We start from the raw sequence: 15913 nt of genomic DNA on the forward strand, positions 1-15913 counted from the left end.
TATCTGACAGAGGTTCACGAAAAATTGCTGAGTATTCAAAGTTTTTTAAAGGTATAGCTAGCGTTGCACTTAAACTGGTCAAGATGGCATTTTTATCCAACTCTTTCAAGTGTGAAAGTAATATAACCAACACATATGGTTCTTCAAAGTCAATATAAAATCCTGCCTCTGCTCTTCAGATGTGTTCCCTAGTAAGACATGTCTTACGCAATGTTCAAAATCTGACAATCTGAATATACAGATGTTTTTTGGGGTTTTTTTGTAAGAAAAGATGCATCTGTCAGAGCCTGGATAGCTCAGACGGTAGAGCATCAGACTTTTAATCTGAGGGTCCAGGGTTCAAGTCCCTGTTCAGGCGTTCTGTTGACACTTTCAACACTCCCCACAAGTGTTTCTCTCAGTGGAAGACACCTTGCAATAATGCTGTTGACTTCAAACCCAACACTTGACCAGTGGCAGAACAGCTCTTTCCATTTGTGCATCTAAGAACATTTGCAAAGCTTTCCTTGCAATGTCCATGACAATTGAGTGTGAAAAAGCCTCTTTGCAATCATCAGATGCCTGACGAGTGGAATGGATGGTTTTGCACTGTTATGGCGCCTTTCATTTCTTCCAACCATTCAAAGTTTATTGGTGACTTGCTGGAACACTTGCAAATTTTGACGGTAGTACCTAGCTGGCAGATAAAATGCATTGCAACAGCACTCACTGTGCCCACTGAGGGCCGAAATAGCTCAGCTGGGAGAGCGTTAGACTGAAGATCTAAAGGTCCCCACTTCACTCCTGGGTTTTGGCAAGAGAGGCAAGCATTGTCTATTTACAGAAACTACACATGCAATATTCATGTGTAAACTTGCATTGGGATGCATTCCCTCTGCTGCTCCTTTGAAGTGGCACAATTGAAAGTCATAGCAAAGAGCATATCCAAGACTGTGTACATGAAAACTTGACAACTCTTCCCCTGGTGTGCAAGGCTTGTACATCACCCTTTATTTCAACAATATGGAGCAGCTGCGGTCTGCAAAACTCAGAACCACCCTGACACAAGTTGATTGTAGAAATGATTGTGCCTATTCATTGGTTTCATATCTGACAGAGGTTCACGAAAAATTGCTGAGTATTCAAAGTTTTTTAAAGGTATAGTTAGCGTTGCAGTCAAACTGGTCAAGATGGCATTTTTATCCAACTCTTTCAAGTGTGAAAGTAATACAACCAACACATATGGTTCTTCAAAGTCAATATAAAATCCTGCCTCTGCTCTTCAGATGTGTTCCCTAGTAAGACATGTCTTACGCAATGTTCAAAATCTGACAATCTGAATATACAGATGTTTTTTGGGGTTTTTTTGTAAGAAAAGATGCACCTTTCAGAGCCTGGGTAGCTCAGACGGTAGAGTATCAGACTTTTAATCTGAGGGTCCAAGGTTCAAGTCCCTGTTCAGGCGTTCTGTTGACACTTTCAACGCTCCCCACAAGTGTTTCTCTCAATGGAAGACACCTTGCAATAATGCTGTTGACTTCAAACCCAACACTTGACCAGTAGCAGAACAGCTCTTTCCATTTGTGCATCTAAGAAAATTTGCAAAGCTTCCTTTGCAATGTCCATGACAATTGACTGTGAAAAAGCCTCTTTGCAATCATCAGATGCCTGACGAATGGAATGCATGGTTTTGCACTGTTATGGTGCCTTTCATTTCTTCCAACCATTCAAAGTTTATTGGTGACTTGCTGGAACACTTGCAAATTTTGACGGTAGTACCTAGCTGGCAGATAAAATGCATTGCAACAGCACTCACTGTGCACACTGAGGGCCGAAATCGCTCAGCTGGGAGAGCGTTAGACTGAAGATCTAAAGGTCCCCACTTCAATCCTGGGTTTTGGCAAGAGAGGCAAGCATTCTCTATTTACAGAAACTACACATGCAATATTCATGTGTAAACTTGCATTGGGATGCATTCCCTCTGTTGCTCCTTTGAAGTGGCACAACTGAAAGTCATAGCAAAGAGCATATCCAAGACTGTGTACATGAAAACTTGACAACTCTTCCCCTGGTGTGCAAGGCTTGTACATCACCCTTTATTTCAACAATATGGAGCAGCTGCGGTCTGCAAAACTCAGAACCACCCTGACACAAGTTGATTGTAGAAATGATTGTGCCTATTCATTGGTTTCATATCTGACAGAGGTTCACGAAAAATTGCTGAGTATTCAAAGTTTTTTAAAGGTATAGTTAGCGTTGCAGTCAAACTGGTCAAGATGGCATTTTTATCCAACTCTTTCAAGTGTGAAAGTAATACAACCAACACATATGGTTCTTCAAAGTCAATATAAAATCCTGCCTCTGCTCTTCAGATGTGTTCCCTAGTAAGACATGTCTTACGCAATGTTCAAAATCTGACAATCTGAATATACAGATGTTTTTTGGGGTTTTTTTGTAAGAAAAGATGCACCTGTCAGAGCCTGGATAGCTCAGACGGTAGAGCATCAGACTTTTAATCTGAGGGTCCAGGGTTCAAGTCCCTGTTCAGGCGTTCTGTTGACACTTTCAACACTCCCCACAAGTGTTTCTCTCAGTGGAAGACACCTTGCGATAATGCTGTTGACTTCAAACCCAACACTTGACCAGTAGCAGAACAGCTCTTTCCATTTGTGCATCTAAGAAAATTTGCAAAGCTTTCCTTGCAATGTCCATGACAATTGAGTGTGAAAAAGCCTCTTTGCAACCATCAGATGCCTGAGGAATGGAATGGATGGTTTTGCACTGTTATGGCACCTTTCATTTCTTCCAACCATTCAGAGTTTATTGGTGACTTGCTGGAACACTTGCAAATTTTGACGGTAGTACCTAGCTGGCAGATAAAATGCATTGCAACACCACTCACTGTGCCCACTGAGGGCCGAAATAGCTCAGCTGGGAGAGCGTTAGACTGAAGATCTAAAGGTCCCCAGTTCAATCCTGAGTTTCTGCAAGAGAGTCAAGCGTTGTCTATTTACAGAAACCACACATGTACATTAATGTGCCATATTCCTGTGTGAACTTGCATTGGGATGCATTCCCTCTGCTGCTCCTTTGAAGTGGCACAATTGAAAGTCATAGCAAAGAGCATATCCAAGACTGTGTACATGAAAACTTGACAACTCTTCCCCTGGTGTGCAAGGCTTGTACATCACCCTTTATTTCAACAATATGGAGCAGCTGCAGTCTGCAAAACTCAGAACCACCCTGACACAAGTTGATTGTAGAAATGATTGTGCCTATTCATTGGTTTCATATCTGACAGAGGTTCACGAAAAATTGCTGAGTATTCAAAGTTTTTTAAAGGTATAGTTAGCGTTGCACTCAAACTGGTCAAGATGGCATTTTTATCCAACTCTTTCAAGTGTGAAAGTAATATAACCAACACATATGGTTCTTCAAAGTCAATATAAAATCCTGCCTCTGCTCTTCAGATGTGTTCCCTAGTAAGACATGTCTTACGCAATGTTCAAAATCTGACAATCTGAATATACAGATGTTTTTTGGGGTTTTTTTGTAAGAAAAGATGCACCTGTCAGAGCCTGGATAGCTCAGACGGTAGAGCATCAGACTTTTAAACTGAGGGTCCAGGGTTCAAGTCCCTGTTCAGGCATTCTGTTGACACTTTCAACACTCCCCACAAGTGTTTCTCTCAGTGGAAGACACCTTGCAATAATGCTGTTGACTTCAAACCCAACACTTGACCAGTAGCAGAACAGCTCTTTCCATTTGTGCATCTAAGAACATTTGCAAAGCTTTCCTTGCAATGTCCATGACAATTGAGTGTGAAAAAGCCTCTTTGCAATCATCAGATGCCTGACAAATGGAATGGATGGTTTTGCACTGTTATGGCGCCTTTCATTTCTTCCAACCATTCAAAGTTTATTGGTGACTTGCTGGAACACTTGCAAATTTTGACGGTAGTACCTAGCTGGCAGATAAAATGCATTGCAACAGCACTCACTGTGCACACTGAGGGCCGAAATAGCTCAGCTGGGAGAGCGTTAGACTGAAGATCTAAAAGTCCCCACTTCAATCCTGGGTTTTGGCAAGAGAGGCAAGCATTGTCTATTTACAGAAACTACACATGCAATATTCATGTGTAAACTTGCATTGGGATGCATTCCCTCTGCTGCTCCTTTGAAGTGGCACAATTGAAAGTCATAGCAAAGAGCATATCCAAGACTGTGTACATGAAAACTTGACAACTCTTCCCCTGGTGTGCAAGGCTTGTACATCACCCTTTATTTCAACAATATGGAGCAGCTGCAGTCTGCAAAACTCAGAACCACCCTGACACAAGTTGATTGTAGAAATGATTGTGCCTATTCATTGGTTTCATATCTGACAGAGGTTCACGAAAAATTGCTGAGTATTCAAAGTTTTTTAAAGGTATAGTTAGCGTTGCACTTAAACTGGTCAAGATGGCATTTTTATCCAACTCTTTCAAGTGTGAAAGTAATATAACCAACACATATGGTTCTTCAAAGTCAATATAAAATCCTGCCTCTGCTCTTCAGATGTGTTCCCTAGTAAGACATGTCTTACGCAATGTTCAAAATCTGACAATCTGAATATACAGATGTTTTTTGGGGTTTTTTTGTAAGAAAAGATGCACCTGTCAGAGCCTGGATAGCTCAGACGGTAGAGCATCAGACTTTTAATCTGAGGGTCCAGGGTTCAAGTCCCTGTTCAGGCGTTCTGTTGACACTTTCAACACTCCCCACAAGTGTTTCTCTCAGTGGAAGACACCTTGCAATAATGCTGTTGACTTCAAACCCAACACTTGACCAGTGGCAGAACAGCTCTTTCCATTTGTGCATCTAAGAAAATTTGCAAAGCTTTCCTTGCAATGTCCATGACAATTGAGTGTGAAAAAGCCTCTTTGCAATCATCAGATGCCTGACGAGTGGAATGGATGGTTTTGCACTGTTATGGCGCCTTTCATTTCTTCCAACCATTCAAAGTTTATTGGTGACTTGCTGGAACACTTGCAAATTTTGACGGTAGTACCTAGCTGGCAGATAAAATGCATTGCAACAGCACTCACTGTGCCCACTGAGGGCCGAAATAGCTCAGCTGGGAGAACGTTAGACTGAAGATCTAAAGATCCCCACTTCAATCCTGAGTTTCTGCAAGAGAGTCAAGCGTTGTCTATTTACAGAAACCACACATGTACATTAATGTGCCATATTCCTGTGTGAACTTGCATTGGGATGCATTCCCTCTGCTGCTCCTTTGAAGTGGCACAATTGAAAGTCATAGCAAAGAGCATATCCAAGACTGTGTACATGAAAACTTGACAACTCTTCCCCTGGTGTGCAAGGCTTGTACATCACCCTTTATTTCAACAATATGGAGCAGCTGCGGTCTGCAAAACTCAGAACCACCCTGACACAAGTTGATTGTAGAAATGATTGTGCCTATTCATTGGTTTCATATCTGACAGAGGTTCACGAAAAATTGCTGAGTATTCAAAGTTTTTTAAAGGTATAGTTAGCGTTGCACTTAAACTGGTCAAGATGGCATTTTTATCCAACTCTTTCAAGTGTGAAAGTAATATAACCAACACATATGGTTCTTCAAAGTCAATATAAAATCCTGCCTCTGCTCTTCAGATGTGTTCCCTAGTAAGACATGTCTTACGCAATGTTCAAAATCTGACAATCTGAATATATCGATGTTTTTTGGGGTTTTTTTGTAAGAAAAGATGCACCTGTCAGAGCCTGGATAGCTCAGACGGTAGAGCATCAGACTTTTAATCTGAGGGTCCAGGGTTCAAGTCCCTGTTCAGGCGTTCTGTTGACACTTTCAACACTCCCCACAAGTGTTTCTCTCAGTGGAAGACACCTTGCAATAATGCTGTTGACTTCAAACCCAACACTTGACCAGTAGCAGAACAGCTCTTTCCATTTGTGCATCTAAGAACATTTGCAAAGCTTTCCTTGCAATGTCCATGACAATTGAGTGTGAAAAAGCCTCTTTGCAACCATCAGATGCCTGACGAATGGAATGCATGGTTTTGCACTGTTATGGCGCCTTTCATTTCTTCCAACCATTCAAAGTTTATTGGTGACTTGCTGGAACACTTGCAAATTTTGACGGCAGTACTTAGGTGGCAGATAAAATGCATTGCAACAGCACTCACTGTGCACACTGAGGGCCGAAATAGCTCAGCTGGGAGCGCGTTAGACTGAAGATCTAAAGGTCCCCACTTCAATCCTGGGTTTTGGCAAGAGAGGCAAGCATTGTCTATTTACAGACACTACACATGCAATATTCATGTGTAAACTTGCATTGGGATGCATTCCCTCTGCTGCTCCTTTGAAGTGGCACAATTGAAAGTCATAGCAAAGAGCATATCCAAGACTGTGTACATGAAAACTTGACAACTCTTCCCCTGGTGTGCAAGGCTTGTACATCACCCTTTATTTCAACAATATGGAGCAGCTGCAGTCTGCAAAACTCAGAACCACCCTGACACAAGTTGATTGTAGAAATGATTGTGCCTATTCATTGGCTTTATATCTGACAGAGGTTCACGAAAAATTGCTGAGTATTCAAAGTTTTTTAAAGGTATAGTTAGCGTTGTACTCAAACTGGTCAAGATGGCATTTTTATCCAACTCTTTCAAGTGTGAAAGTAATATAACCAACACATATGGTTCTTCAAAGTCAATATAAAATCCTGCCTCTGCTCTTCAGATGTGTTCCCTAGTAAGACATGTCTTACGCAATGTTCAAAATCTGACAATCTGAATATACAGATGTTTTTTGGGGTTTTTTTGTAAGAAAAGATGCACCTGTCAGAGCCTGGATAGCTCAGACGGTAGAGCATCAGACTTTTAATCTGAGGGTCCAGGGTTCAAGTCCCTGTTCAGGCGTTCTGTTGACACTTTCAACACTCCCCACAAGTGTTTCTCTCAGTGGAAGACACCTTGCGATAATGCTGTTGACTTCAAACCCAACACTTGACCAGTAGCAGAACAGCTCTTTCCATTTGTGCATCTAAGAAAATTTGCAAAGCTTTCCTTGCAATGTCCATGACAATTGAGTGTGAAAAAGCCTCTTTGCAACCATCAGATGCCTGAGGAATGGAATGGATGGTTTTGCACTGTTATGGCACCTTTCATTTCTTCCAACCATTCAGAGTTTATTGGTGACTTGCTGGAACACTTGCAAATTTTGACGGTAGTACCTAGCTGGCAGATAAAATGCATTGCAACACCACTCACTGTGCCCACTGAGGGCCGAAATAGCTCAGCTGGGAGAGCGTTAGACTGAAGATCTAAAGGTCCCCAGTTCAATCCTGAGTTTCTGCAAGAGAGTCAAGCGTTGTCTATTTACAGAAACCACACATGTACATTAATGTGCCATATTCCTGTGTGAACTTGCATTGGGATGCATTCCCTCTGCTGCTCCTTTGAAGTGGCACAATTGAAAGTCATAGCAAAGAGCATATCCAAGACTGTGTACATGAAAACTTGACAACTCTTCCCCTGGTGTGCAAGGCTTGTACATCACCCTTTATTTCAACAATATGGAGCAGCTGCAGTCTGCAAAACTCAGAACCACCCTGACACAAGTTGATTGTAGAAATGATTGTGCCTATTCATTGGTTTCATATCTGACAGAGGTTCACGAAAAATTGCTGAGTATTCAAAGTTTTTTAAAGGTATAGTTAGCGTTGCACTCAAACTGGTCAAGATGGCATTTTTATCCAACTCTTTCAAGTGTGAAAGTAATATAACCAACACATATGGTTCTTCAAAGTCAATATAAAATCCTGCCTCTGCTCTTCAGATGTGTTCCCTAGTAAGACATGTCTTACGCAATGTTCAAAATCTGACAATCTGAATATACAGATGTTTTTTGGGGTTTTTTTGTAAGAAAAGATGCACCTGTCAGAGCCTGGATAGCTCAGACGGTAGAGCATCAGACTTTTAATCTGAGGGTCCAGGGTTCAAGTCCCTGTTCAGGCATTCTGTTGACACTTTCAACACTCCCCACAAGTGTTTCTCTCAGTGGAAGACACCTTGCAATAATGCTGTTGACTTCAAACCCAACACTTGACCAGTAGCAGAACAGCTCTTTCCATTTGTGCATCTAAGAAAATTTGCAAAGCTTTCCTTGCAATGTCCATGACAATTGAGTGTGAAAAAGCCTCTTTGCAATCATCAGATGCCTGACAAATGGAATGGATGGTTTTGCACTGTTATGGCGCCTTTCATTTCTTCCAACCATTCAAAGTTTATTGGTGACTTGCTGGAACACTTGCAAATTTTGACGGTAGTACCTAGCTGGCAGATAAAATGCATTGCAACAGCACTCACTGTGCACACTGAGGGCCGAAATAGCTCAGCTGGGAGAGCGTTAGACTGAAGATCTAAAAGTCCCCACTTCAATCCTGGGTTTTGGCAAGAGAGGCAAGCATTGTCTATTTACAGAAACTACACATGCAATATTCATGTGTAAACTTGCATTGGGATGCATTCCCTCTGCTGCTCCTTTGAAGTGGCACAATTGAAAGTCATAGCAAAGAGCGTATCCAAGACTGTGTACATGAAAACTTGACAACTCTTCCCCTGGTGTGCAAGGCTTGTACATCACCCTTTATTTCAACAATATGGAGCAGCTGCAGTCTGCAAAACTCAGAACCACCCTGACACAAGTTGATTGTAGAAATGATTGTGCCTATTCATTGGTTTCATATCTGACAGAGGTTCACGAAAAATTGCTGAGTATTCAAAGTTTTTTAAAGGTATAGTTAGCGTTGCACTCAAACTGGTCAAGATGGCATTTTTATCCAACTCTTTCAAGTGTGAAAGTAATATAACCAACACATATGGTTCTTCAAAGTCAATATAAAATCCTGCCTCTGCTCTTCAGATGTGTTCCCTAGTAAGACATGTCTTACGCAATGTTCAAAATCTGACAATCTGAATATATCGATGTTTTTTGGGGTTTTTTTGTAAGAAAAGATGCACCTGTCAGAGCCTGGATAGCTCAGACGGTAGAGCATCAGACTTTTAATCTGAGGGTCCAGGGTTCAAGTCCCTGTTCAGGCGTTCTGTTGACACTTTCAACACTCCCCACAAGTGTTTCTCTCAGTGGAAGACACCTTGCAATAATGCTGTTGACTTCAAACCCAACACTTGACCAGTAGCAGAACAGCTCTTTCCATTTGTGCATCTAAGAACATTTGCAAAGCTTTCCTTGCAATGTCCATGACAATTGAGTGTGAAAAAGCCTCTTTGCAACCATCAGATGCCTGACGAATGGAATGGATGGTTTTGCACTGTTATGGCGCCTTTCATTTCTTCCAACCATTCAAAGTTTATTGGTGACTTGCTGGAACACTTGCAAATTTTGACGGTAGTACCTAGCTGGCAGATAAAATGCATTGCAACACCACTCACTGTGCCCACTGAGGGCCGAAATAGCTCACCTGGGAGAGCGTTAGACTGAAGATCCAAAGGTCCCCAGTTCAATCCTGAGTTTCTGCAAGAGAGTCAAGCATTGTCTATTTACAGAAACCACACATGTACATTGATGTGCCATATTCCTGTGTGAACTTGCATTGGGATGCATTCCCTCTGCTGCTCCTTTGAAGTGGCACAATTGAAAGTCATAGCAAAGAGCATATCCAAGACTGTGTACATGAAAACTTGACAACTCTTCCCCTGGTGTGCAAGGCTTGTACATCACCCTTTATTTCAACAATATGGAGCAGCTGCGGTCTGCAAAACTCAGAACCACCCTGACACAAGTTGATTGTAGAAATGATTGTGCCTATTCATTGGTTTCATATCTGACAGAGGTTCACGAAAAATTGCTGAGTATTCAAAGTTTTTTAAAGGTATAGTTAGCGTTGCACTTAAACTGGTCAAGATGGCATTTTTATCCAACTCTTTCAAGTGTGAAAGTAATATAACCAACACATATGGTTCTTCAAAGTCAATATAAAATCCTGCCTCTGCTCTTCAGATGTGTTCCCTAGTAAGACATGTCTTACGCAATGTTCAAAATCTGACAATCTGAATATACAGATGTTTTTTGGGGTTTTTTTGTAAGAAAAGATGCACCTGTCAGAGCCTGGATAGCTCAGACGGTAGAGCATCAGACTTTTAATCTGAGGGTCCAGGGTTCAAGTCCCTGTTCAGGCGTTCTGTTGACACTTTAAACACTCCCCACAAGTGTTTCTCTCAGTGGAAGACACCTTGCAATAATGCTGTTGACTTCAAACCCAACACTTGACCAGTGGCAGAACAGCTCTTTCCATTTGTGCATCTAAGAAAATTTGCAAAGCTTTCCTTGCAATGTCCATGACAATTGAGTGTGAAAAAGCCTCTTTGCAATCATCAGATGCCTGACGAGTGGAATGGATGGTTTTGCACTGTTATGGCGCCTTTCATTTCTTCCAACCATTCAAAGTTTATTGGTGACTTGCTGGAACACTTGCAAATTTTGACGGTAGTACCTAGCTGGCAGATAAAATGCATTGCAACAGCACTCACTGTGCACATTGAGGGCCGAAATAGCTCAGCTGGGAGAGCGTTAGACTGAAGATCTAAAGGTCCCCACTTCAATCCTGGGTTTTGGCAAGAGAGGCAAGCATTGTCTATTTACAGAAACTACACATGCAATATTCATGTGTAAACTTGCATTGGGATGCATTCCCTCTGCTGCTCCTTTGAAGTGGCACAATTGAAAGTCATAGCAAAGAGCATATCCAAGACTGTGTACATGAAAACTTGACAACTCTTCCCCTGGTGTGCAAGGCTTGTACATCACCCTTTATTTCAACAATATGGAGCAGCTGCAGTCTGCAAAACTCAGAACCACCCTGACACAAGTTGATTGTAGAAATGATTGTGCCTATTCATTGGTTTCATATCTGACAGAGGTTCACGAAAAATTGCTGAGTATTCAAAGTTTTTTAAAGGTATAGTTAGCGTTGCACTTAAACTGGTCAAGATGGCATTTTTATCCAACTCTTTCAAGTGTGAAAGTAATATAACCAACACATATGGTTCTTCAAAGTCAATATAAAATCCTGCCTCTGCTCTTCAGATGTGTTCCCTAGTAAGACATGTCTTACGCAATGTTCAAAATCTGACAATCTGAATATACAGATGTTTTTTGGGGTTTTTTTGTAAGAAAAGATGCACCTGTCAGAGCCTGGATAGCTCAGACGGTAGAGCATCAGACTTTTAATCTGAGGGTCCAGGGTTCAAGTCCCTGTTCAGGCGTTCTGTTGACACTTTCAACACTCCCCACAAGTGTTTCTCTCAGTGGAAGACACCTTGCAATAATGCTGTTGACTTCAAACCCAACACTTGACCAGTGGCAGAACAGCTCTTTCCATTTGTGCATCTAAGAAAATTTGCAAAGCTTTCCTTGCAATGTCCATGACAATTGAGTGTGAAAAAGCCTCTTTGCAATCATCAGATGCCTGACGAGTGGAATGGATGGTTTTGCACTGTTATGGCGCCTTTCATTTCTTCCAACCATTCAAAGTTTATTGGTGACTTGCTGGAACACTTGCAAATTTTGACGGTAGTACCTAGCTGGCAGATAAAATGCATTGCAACAGCACTCACTGTGCCCACTGAGGGCCGAAATAGCTCAGCTGGGAGAACGTTAGACTGAAGATCTAAAGATCCCCACTTCAATCCTGAGTTTCTGCAAGAGAGTCAAGCGTTGTCTATTTACAGAAACCACACATGTACATTAATGTGCCATATTCCTGTGTGAACTTGCATTGGGATGCATTCCCTCTGCTGCTCCTTTGAAGTGGCACAATTGAAAGTCATAGCAAAGAGCATATCCAAGACTGTGTACATGAAAACTTGACAACTCTTCCCCTGGTGTGCAAGGCTTGTACATCACCCTTTATTTCAACAATATGGAGCAGCTGCGGTCTGCAAAACTCAGAACCACCCTGACACAAGTTGATTGTAGAAATGATTGTGCCTATTCATTGGTTTCATATCTGACAGAGGTTCACGAAAAATTGCTGAGTATTCAAAGTTTTTTAAAGGTATAGCTAGCGTTGCACTTAAACTGGTCAAGATGGCATTTTTATCCAACTCTTTCAAGTGTGAAAGTAATATAACCAACACATATGGTTCTTCAAAGTCAATATAAAATCCTGCCTCTGCTCTTCAGATGTGTTCCCTAGTAAGACATGTCTTACGCAATGTTCAAAATCTGACAATCTGAATATACAGATGTTTTTTGGGGTTTTTTTGTAAGAAAAGATGCATCTGTCAGAGCCTGGATAGCTCAGACGGTAGAGCATCAGACTTTTAATCTGAGGGTCCAGGGTTCAAGTCCCTGTTCAGGCGTTCTGTTGACACTTTCAACACTCCCCACAAGTGTTTCTCTCAGTGGAAGACACCTTGCAATAATGCTGTTGACTTCAAACCCAACACTTGACCAGTGGCAGAACAGCTCTTTCCATTTGTGCATCTAAGAAAATTTGCAAAGCTTTCCTTGCAATGTCCATGACAATTGAGTGTGAAAAAGCCTCTTTGCAATCATCAGATGCCTGACGAGTGGAATGGATGGTTTTGCACTGTTATGGCGCCTTTCATTTCTTCCAACCATTCAAAGTTTATTGGTGACTTGCTGGAACACTTGCAAATTTTGACGGTAGTACCTAGCTGGCAGATAAAATGCATTGCAACAGCACTCACTGTGCCCACTGAGGGCCGAAATAGCTCAGCTGGGAGAGCGTTAGACTGAAGATCTAAAGGTCCCCACTTCACTCCTGGGTTTTGGCAAGAGAGGCAAGCATTGTCTATTTACAGAAACTACACATGCAATATTCATGTGTAAACTTGCATTGGGATGCATTCCCTCTGCTGCTCCTTTGAAGTGGCACAATTGAAAGTCATAGCAAAGAGCATATCCAAGACTGTGTACATGAAAACTTGACAACTCTTCCCCTGGTGTGCAAGGCTTGTACATCACCCTTTATTTCAACAATATGGAGCAGCTGCAGTCTGCAAAACTCAGAACCACCCTGACACAAGTTGATTGTAGAAATGATTGTGCCTATTCATTGGTTTCATATCTGACAGAGGTTCACGAAAAATTGCTGAGTATTCAAAGTTTTTTAAAGGTATAGTTAGCGTTGCACTCAAACTGGTCAAGATGGCATTTTTATCCAACTCTTTCAAGTGTGAAAGTAATATAACCAACACATATGGTTCTTCAAAGTCAATATAAAATCCTGCCTCTGCTCTTCAGATGTGTTCCCTAGTAAGACATGTCTTACGCAATGTTCAAAATCTGACAATCTGAATATACAGATGTTTTTTGGGGTTTTTTTGTAAGAAAAGATGCACCTGTCAGAGCCTGGATAGCTCAGACGGTAGAGCATCAGACTTTTAATCTGAGGGTCCAGGGTTCAAGTCCCTGTTCAGGCATTCTGTTGACACTTTCAACACTCCCCACAAGTGTTTCTCTCAGTGGAAGACACCTTGCAATAATGCTGTTGACTTCAAACCCAACACTTGACCAGTAGCAGAACAGCTCTTTCCATTTGTGCATCTAAGAACATTTGCAAAGCTTTCCTTGCAATGTCCATGACAATTGAGTGTGAAAAAGCCTCTTTGCAATCATCAGATGCCTGACGAGTGGAATGGATGGTTTTGCACTGTTATGGCGCCTTTCATTTCTTCCAACCATTCAAAGTTTATTGGTGACTTGCTGGAACACTTGCAAATTTTGACGGTAGTACCTAGCTGGCAGATAAAATGCATTGCAACAGCACTCACTGTGCACACTGAGGGCCGAAATAGCTCAGCTGGGAGAGCGTTAGACTGAAGATCTAAAAGTCCCCACTTCAATCCTGGGTTTTGGCAAGAGAGGCAAGCATTGTCTATTTACAGAAACTACACATGCAATATTCATGTGTAAACTTGCATTGGGATGCATTCCCTCTGCTGCTCCTTTGAAGTGGCACAATTGAAAGTCATAGCAAAGAGCGTATCCAAGACTGTGTACATGAAAACTTGACAACTCTTCCCCTGGTGTGCAAGGCTTGTACATCACCCTTTATTTCAACAATATGGAGCAGCTGCGGTCTGCAAAACTCAGAACCACCCTGACACAAGTTGATTGTAGAAATGATTGTGACTATTCATTGGTTTCATATCTGACAGAGGTTCACGAAAAATTGCTGAGTATTCAAAGTTTTTTAAAGGTATAGTTAGCGTTGCACTTAAACTGGTCAAGATGGCATTTTTATCCAACTCTTTCAAGTGTGAAAGTAATATAACCAACACATATGGTTCTTCAAAGTCAATATAAAATCCTGCCTCTGCTCTTCAGATGTGTTCCCTAGTAAGACATGTCTTACGCAATGTTCAAAATCTGACAATCTGAATATACCGATGTTTTTTGGGGTTTTTTTGTAAGAAAAGATGCACCTGTCAGAGCCTGGATAGCTCAGACGGTAGAGCATCAGACTTTTAATCTGAGGGTCCAGGGTTCAAGTCCCTGTTCAGGCGTTCTGTTGACACTTTCAACACTCCCCACAAGTGTTTCTCTCAGTGGAAGACACCTTGCAATAATGCTGTTGACTTCAAACCCAACACTTGACCAGTGGCAGAACAGCTCTTTCCATTTGTGCATCTAAGAAAATTTGCAAAGCTTTCCTTGCAATGTCCATGACAATTGAGTGTGAAAAAGCCTCTTTGCAATCATCAGATGCCTGACGAGTGGAATGGATGGTTTTGCACTGTTATGGCGCCTTTCATTTCTTCCAACCATTCAAAGTTTATTGGTGACTTGCTGGAACACTTGCAAATTTTGACGGTAGTACCTAGCTGGCAGATAAAATGCATTGCAACAGCACTCACTGTGCCCACTGAGGGCCGAAATAGCTCAGCTGGGAGAACGTTAGACTGAAGATCTAAAGATCCCCAGTTCAATCCTGAGATTCTGCAAGAGAGTCAAGCGTTGTCTATTTACAGAAACCACACATGTACATTAATGTGCCATATTCCTGTGTGAACTTGCATTGGGATGCATTCCCTCTGCTGCTCCTGTGAGGTGGCACAATTGAAAGTCATAGCAAAGAGCATATCCAAGACTGTGTACATGAAAACTTGACAACTCTTCCCCTGGTGTGCAAGGCTTGTACATCACCCTTTATTTCAACAATATGGAGCAGCTGCGGTCTGCAAAACTCAGAACCACCCTGACACAAGTTGATTGTAGAAATGATTGTGCCTATTCATTGGTTTCATATCTGACAGAGGTTCACGAAAAATTGCTGAGTATTCAAAGTTTTTTAAAGGTATAGTTAGCGTTGCACTTAAACTGGTCAAGATGGCATTTTTATCCAACTCTTTCAAGTGTGAAAGTAATATAACCAACACATATGGTTCTTCAAAGTCAATATAAAATCCTGCCTCTGCTCTTCAGATGTGTTCCCCAGTAAGACATGTCTTACGCAATGTTCAAAATCTGACAATCTGAATATACCGATGTTTTTTGGGGTTTTTTTGTAAGAAAAGATGCACCTGTCAGAGCCTGGATAGCTCAGACGGTAGAGCATCAGACTTTTAATCTGAGGGTCCAGGGTTCAAGTCCCTGTTCAGGCGTTCTGTTGACACTTTCAACACTCCCCACAAGTGTTTCTCTCAGTGGAAGACACCTTGCAATAATGCTGTTGACTTCAAACCCAACACTTGACCAGTAGCAGAACAGCTCTTTCCATTTGTGCATCTAAGAAAATTTGCATGGCTTTCCTTGCAATGTCCATGACAATTGAGTGTGAAAAAGCCTCTTTGCAATCATCAGATGCCTGACGAATGGAATGGATGGTTTTGCACTGTTATGGCGCCTTTCATTTCTTCCAACCATTCAAAGTTTATTGGTGA

At 41.7% G+C, this 15913-nt stretch overlaps 25 non-coding genes across 25 annotated transcripts; all 25 read left to right on the top strand.

Annotated features, from left to right (window-relative positions):
- The first annotated feature begins 285 nt into the window (after positions 1-285).
- Positions 286-358, top strand: trnak-uuu (transfer RNA lysine (anticodon UUU)). Its single transcript has one exon. It is a non-coding gene; the product is annotated as a tRNA-Lys (tRNA).
- A 365-nt stretch (positions 359-723) lies between these two features.
- On the top strand, positions 724-796 carry trnaf-gaa (transfer RNA phenylalanine (anticodon GAA)). Its single transcript has one exon. It is a non-coding gene; the product is annotated as a tRNA-Phe (tRNA).
- A 575-nt stretch (positions 797-1371) lies between these two features.
- On the top strand, positions 1372-1444 carry trnak-uuu (transfer RNA lysine (anticodon UUU)). Its single transcript has one exon. It is a non-coding gene; the product is annotated as a tRNA-Lys (tRNA).
- Positions 1445-1809: 365 nt separating this feature from the next.
- trnaf-gaa (transfer RNA phenylalanine (anticodon GAA)) lies at positions 1810-1882 on the top strand. The gene has a single exon. It is a non-coding gene; the product is annotated as a tRNA-Phe (tRNA).
- A 575-nt stretch (positions 1883-2457) lies between these two features.
- trnak-uuu (transfer RNA lysine (anticodon UUU)) lies at positions 2458-2530 on the top strand. The gene has a single exon. It is a non-coding gene; the product is annotated as a tRNA-Lys (tRNA).
- Positions 2531-2895: 365 nt separating this feature from the next.
- Positions 2896-2968, top strand: trnaf-gaa (transfer RNA phenylalanine (anticodon GAA)). Its single transcript has one exon. It is a non-coding gene; the product is annotated as a tRNA-Phe (tRNA).
- Positions 2969-3555: 587 nt separating this feature from the next.
- trnak-uuu (transfer RNA lysine (anticodon UUU)) lies at positions 3556-3628 on the top strand. Its single transcript has one exon. It is a non-coding gene; the product is annotated as a tRNA-Lys (tRNA).
- A 365-nt stretch (positions 3629-3993) lies between these two features.
- trnaf-gaa (transfer RNA phenylalanine (anticodon GAA)) lies at positions 3994-4066 on the top strand. The gene has a single exon. It is a non-coding gene; the product is annotated as a tRNA-Phe (tRNA).
- Positions 4067-4641: 575 nt separating this feature from the next.
- Positions 4642-4714, top strand: trnak-uuu (transfer RNA lysine (anticodon UUU)). Its single transcript has one exon. It is a non-coding gene; the product is annotated as a tRNA-Lys (tRNA).
- A 1025-nt stretch (positions 4715-5739) lies between these two features.
- On the top strand, positions 5740-5812 carry trnak-uuu (transfer RNA lysine (anticodon UUU)). The gene has a single exon. It is a non-coding gene; the product is annotated as a tRNA-Lys (tRNA).
- A 365-nt stretch (positions 5813-6177) lies between these two features.
- On the top strand, positions 6178-6250 carry trnaf-gaa (transfer RNA phenylalanine (anticodon GAA)). The gene has a single exon. It is a non-coding gene; the product is annotated as a tRNA-Phe (tRNA).
- A 575-nt stretch (positions 6251-6825) lies between these two features.
- Positions 6826-6898, top strand: trnak-uuu (transfer RNA lysine (anticodon UUU)). The gene has a single exon. It is a non-coding gene; the product is annotated as a tRNA-Lys (tRNA).
- Positions 6899-7263: 365 nt separating this feature from the next.
- On the top strand, positions 7264-7336 carry trnaf-gaa (transfer RNA phenylalanine (anticodon GAA)). Its single transcript has one exon. It is a non-coding gene; the product is annotated as a tRNA-Phe (tRNA).
- A 587-nt stretch (positions 7337-7923) lies between these two features.
- trnak-uuu (transfer RNA lysine (anticodon UUU)) lies at positions 7924-7996 on the top strand. The gene has a single exon. It is a non-coding gene; the product is annotated as a tRNA-Lys (tRNA).
- A 365-nt stretch (positions 7997-8361) lies between these two features.
- On the top strand, positions 8362-8434 carry trnaf-gaa (transfer RNA phenylalanine (anticodon GAA)). Its single transcript has one exon. It is a non-coding gene; the product is annotated as a tRNA-Phe (tRNA).
- A 575-nt stretch (positions 8435-9009) lies between these two features.
- On the top strand, positions 9010-9082 carry trnak-uuu (transfer RNA lysine (anticodon UUU)). Its single transcript has one exon. It is a non-coding gene; the product is annotated as a tRNA-Lys (tRNA).
- A 1025-nt stretch (positions 9083-10107) lies between these two features.
- On the top strand, positions 10108-10180 carry trnak-uuu (transfer RNA lysine (anticodon UUU)). The gene has a single exon. It is a non-coding gene; the product is annotated as a tRNA-Lys (tRNA).
- Positions 10181-10545: 365 nt separating this feature from the next.
- trnaf-gaa (transfer RNA phenylalanine (anticodon GAA)) lies at positions 10546-10618 on the top strand. Its single transcript has one exon. It is a non-coding gene; the product is annotated as a tRNA-Phe (tRNA).
- A 575-nt stretch (positions 10619-11193) lies between these two features.
- On the top strand, positions 11194-11266 carry trnak-uuu (transfer RNA lysine (anticodon UUU)). Its single transcript has one exon. It is a non-coding gene; the product is annotated as a tRNA-Lys (tRNA).
- A 1025-nt stretch (positions 11267-12291) lies between these two features.
- trnak-uuu (transfer RNA lysine (anticodon UUU)) lies at positions 12292-12364 on the top strand. The gene has a single exon. It is a non-coding gene; the product is annotated as a tRNA-Lys (tRNA).
- Positions 12365-12729: 365 nt separating this feature from the next.
- On the top strand, positions 12730-12802 carry trnaf-gaa (transfer RNA phenylalanine (anticodon GAA)). The gene has a single exon. It is a non-coding gene; the product is annotated as a tRNA-Phe (tRNA).
- A 575-nt stretch (positions 12803-13377) lies between these two features.
- trnak-uuu (transfer RNA lysine (anticodon UUU)) lies at positions 13378-13450 on the top strand. The gene has a single exon. It is a non-coding gene; the product is annotated as a tRNA-Lys (tRNA).
- A 365-nt stretch (positions 13451-13815) lies between these two features.
- Positions 13816-13888, top strand: trnaf-gaa (transfer RNA phenylalanine (anticodon GAA)). The gene has a single exon. It is a non-coding gene; the product is annotated as a tRNA-Phe (tRNA).
- A 575-nt stretch (positions 13889-14463) lies between these two features.
- Positions 14464-14536, top strand: trnak-uuu (transfer RNA lysine (anticodon UUU)). The gene has a single exon. It is a non-coding gene; the product is annotated as a tRNA-Lys (tRNA).
- Positions 14537-15561: 1025 nt separating this feature from the next.
- trnak-uuu (transfer RNA lysine (anticodon UUU)) lies at positions 15562-15634 on the top strand. Its single transcript has one exon. It is a non-coding gene; the product is annotated as a tRNA-Lys (tRNA).
- The last annotated feature ends 279 nt before the right edge of the window (positions 15635-15913 follow it).

The sequence above is a fragment of the Epinephelus lanceolatus genome, chromosome 21, assembly GCF_041903045.1.
Source record: "Epinephelus lanceolatus isolate andai-2023 chromosome 21, ASM4190304v1, whole genome shotgun sequence".
NCBI classification, from domain to species: Eukaryota; Metazoa; Chordata; class Actinopteri; order Perciformes; family Serranidae; genus Epinephelus; species Epinephelus lanceolatus.